A 4,027-nucleotide genomic window follows, 5' to 3' on the forward strand; every position below is an offset into this window, starting at 1 on the left:
GGGGTTATTATAGTTACCTAAAACTTAAAAAAACATGTTACTTGAAATAAAATAAAAAATATATATAAAAAACATTTTATTTCAGCTAGTTTAACATAAGGTACTAAAATAAATAAAATTTAATGAAAAAATTAAAATTACAATTCAACAAAATGACTAAAAACTTAACTAAAAATTTAAAAAAGAAATATAGTTTTTGTTATCCAGACACTTAGAAAAGTAAAATGACTAGAACGTAGTGTCTAATTGAACAGTTACTAGTCACTACTGGTTTCTAAGGTATTACTGGAATAAGTACTAGGTATGAAAGGTTACAAGTGAAACTGAAAAATATACTGGTCTCTATTTGATTAAAATCAAATATCTAAAACAAAGGAAAACAAGTTTAGTCATCTTACAAACACAAAGTCACCGGACCACAAACAAACCAAAAACTCAGCCCTTCTACAGATCTGACACTAGTGAAACTAGAGTCATTGATCAGAGACAAAACGCGAGGAATGCAAGTTAATGGTCGAACAGATAAACCAACCATTCCTCCTAATCACAGCACAGTGTAAACACAGCCATCATGCAAATTCACTGACCACTCGCCACAATAAACACATCATGTGCGGATTATTTCAGAATTAAAGAGGCATCATTCTTAATCCTGAAGTAAAATCACAGCGAAACTTTTCCTGCTGCTGATCTCATACGTGACGCTCCTCTCAGAAGCATTAACGAATATGCCACTAAAACTAAAAAAACTAATAGCATTTAAAAGACGTCGTATATCTCTAAACAAAACCAAAATGATTGTTTAGTAACAAAAACACGTTTCGTAAACTATAAACCACAATGTCAATTAAAAAACACGAGGCCTCGATGACAAAAACTTTAAACACATAACGTTAGAGGCTCGCGCAAAGTTTAGCTACAGAAGTTTCTACTCACCTTTTTTTAAAGAAACATCACATCATTTCAGCTCCAAACCGATTATTCCTTATCCTATCCTATCCTCTCCTCTCCTCTTTTTTACAGGACAGTTTCTTTTCTTAAGCATCCGTCGGCCCGGTTACAACAAGTGCAGCGCAGACAAGGGAACGACACGCTGCACACGCACGCGCGCGCACACTGCGAGGAGGCACGACGGGAACAGAAAGCGGCGCTTGTGTTCACCTGCAGCAATTTGGTGTTTTCTCTGCAATTAATTCTGCTATAGTTTCCTTATTTAAAGATGTGATATTGGTTGATATGCCTATAGTCAATCTAACTGATACAATATGTGGTAAAAAAAATTCACAGACTAAAAATAACAAGTCTATTCGTTCTCTGTTTTTAAAGGAGATTGCTATACCAAGCCTTGCTCTATTGCTTATTGGACTAAATTAGTTGGAAATCCTAAGTGGGAAAGCATTTGGTTATTGCCTCACAAGTTCTTTGTTACAAACAAGATAAAAGTTAAACATTTTCTCAGTAAGTTTAAGAAGGATATTGATGTTAACTGCTCTTTTTTGCTCTGTTTTCTCTGCAATTAATTCTGCTATAGTTTCCTTATTTAAAGATGTGATATTGGTTGATATGCCTATAGTCAATCTAACTGATACAATATGTGGTAAAAAAAAATTCACAGACTAAAAATAACAAGTCTATTCGTTCTCTGTTTTTAAAGGAGATTGCTATACCAAGCCTTGCTCTATTGCTTATTGGACTAAATTAGTTGGAAATCCTAAGTGGGAAAGCATTTGGTTATTGCCTCACAAGTTCTTTGTTACAAACAAGATAAAAGTTAAACATTTTCTCAGTCAGTTTAAGAAGGATATTGATGTTAACTGCTCTTTTTTGCTCTTTGCACACACAACTGTACCCCACATCTTCTGGCACTGTAGTTATGTTAAAAAGTTATGGTTTGATGTCTCTATGTTTCTCAAAGAAAAGGTACTCTTTAATTTTATTTGCATTTCAAAAATGTAGTTTTTGGATATTTTAATTATGATAATGTAAATAACGAAGTTTTTGTTATTAATCTATTTATTTTGTTGGTTAAGTTTCACATTCATAAGTGTACATTTTCTAACAAAAAACCCTGTTTTACGGTGTTTTTTAAAGAGTTGGAAAATTACTTGTGTACTATTCAACATAGTACTAATAGAAAGGCAATTAAAACTGTCCGTTTGTGTTCTGTCTTCAAAATATTTGAGTAATGTAAAGGTCATGCATGTCTCTGATTGTATATATATATATATTGTTTTCTTTTATCCTTTGTTACCCTTGCTTTGTATTGTTTTGTATATGTCGTTTAAAGCATAATTAAAAAATTTAAAAAAAACCTGCAGCAATTTGGTTGTTTTTGTCATTTAGTCGTTTTTTGTTGTTGTCATTTAGTAGTTTTCATTTGAAATATGTCTGTATAGCTGTTATTCCTTTTATTTCAGTCTCTGTTTGAGTTATTTTAGTACAAGCTGATCTAAAAGAGATGAGAACTGCTGCCTTGCCAACTAACTGAAGTTATATCATTTGAGTTTAGTTAACGTTTATTTTATTTCAAGTAATTAACTTTTTTTTGTGGTTTTATTTTGATGTATTATAACCCTGGCTCACACCTCCTGTTGGTTAAACACTCATTGTTACATTGAACTTCAAATTTCAGCTAGACGAAGCGTTTGCAAGATTAGGAGAAAGGGTGAGAAAATAGAAATTGAAATAAAGCAAATAAGACTCGAAACAAATATAGACGAAACACAAAAAATAATTGAATATAAGAGACAGTGTTTGTCTGTAGCCTATTAGTCACTCTCACAGTTTTGGCAAATGTAGCCTATTTTGTGGAATATCATCTAGTAGTATATAATAGTATAAAGATACTATTATATAGAGAGAGAACCTGCTAATTCATAATATGATTCTGTAATTTAGCATTAATATTAAGTTACAGCTTTTACAGTCGACCATGTTACACAGCAGGTGGCAGCAAAATCTCTTGAGAAACGGTTTAACTCCCAATAGTTCCACATGATTGTTTTTTATTACAAAACGTATAGAAACATACAGAAACAGGGAAGCGAGACATGAATATATTCCAGTTGCACGTGATTGTAAATGGAACGTTGCAGTGACGATGACGTCACTATAATGGCATATGGTCTGCATTCTGCAGAACCGTCTAAACAGAGTGTAATCAATGCTCTGGTCAACTCGCTTTCTTGTGCTCACACTCCTCTCGATATGGGTCTGATACGTTTTGCGCAGCTTTTAAATTGCGAAGCCAGCAATGGATATCGTTGCAACAAAAAGCGCGTCAGTTCCGAGTCTTCACGTGAAGACGTTAATGAACAAGACGTCTTGGCACAATCTTGGCGAATGGGAAGGGCAATATAGTGAGGAATGGGAGAGTGAAGGTCGCCAGATAGACCTGAGAGCGGCTGGTGATATGGCCCTCCACCACGGCGAAAGCTCCTGCGCCTCTTGGGCCGACGACGACTTCTGGATGTCCTGGGACTTGTGGGACGAAGTAATAGTCTGAGGATGAAGAGGAGAGGGCAGCGCCAGCCCCAAGAATTCGGGAGCTGAGGAGCCCGATCCGCCATCCCGACTGGCGCAGGTGTGGAAGGAGACATACTATGGAGAATAGGAGAAAGCAATCCCGTATAAAAAAGATCTGTGCGAACAACACAGGTCTCTGTATACGGGATTGTTCCAAAAGACAAAAAAAAAAAAAAGGAGGGTTGGGGATGTGACAGACTGGGGTTAAGAGGAGAGGCCAGCCTATAGTGACCAGATTTCTGAAATCGGGGACGTTTTCTTTATCAGTGGTCAAAATATCACGGAACTCTCTGGTATTATAGATTAATTTAAATAAACAAACAGTAAAATACATTAATGCATATTTTTATTGACTTAATTTTCTAGTTGATCAAATGTTATTGTGCTTGTTGAAATGGATTTTAACTATCCCTAAATGGGCTTTTGCATTCACATGTGCTTTCGGCAAATGTAATTGTTTTAAGTGCAAGTAGTTATGATGTGTGTTTGGGAATTACTAAAT

At 35.1% G+C, this 4,027-nt stretch overlaps 1 protein-coding gene across 1 annotated transcript in view; it reads right to left on the reverse strand.

Moving 5' to 3' along the window:
• Window positions 1-1,138, reverse strand: part of LOC107558834 (rho guanine nucleotide exchange factor 18-like) — a 14,203-nt gene extending 13,065 nt beyond the window's left edge. The window contains exon 1 of the mRNA XM_016242524.1: window positions 937-1,138. The gene's annotated coding sequence lies outside the window, so the exon portion shown is untranslated. The remainder of the gene's footprint in view (window positions 1-936) is intronic.
• Window positions 1,139-4,027: the final 2,889 nt, after the last annotated feature.

This window comes from Sinocyclocheilus grahami, unplaced genomic scaffold, assembly GCF_001515645.1.
Source record: "Sinocyclocheilus grahami isolate Dianchi unplaced genomic scaffold, SAMN03320097.WGS_v1.1 scaffold21.1, whole genome shotgun sequence".
Lineage (NCBI taxonomy): Eukaryota > Metazoa > Chordata > Actinopteri > Cypriniformes > Cyprinidae > Sinocyclocheilus > Sinocyclocheilus grahami.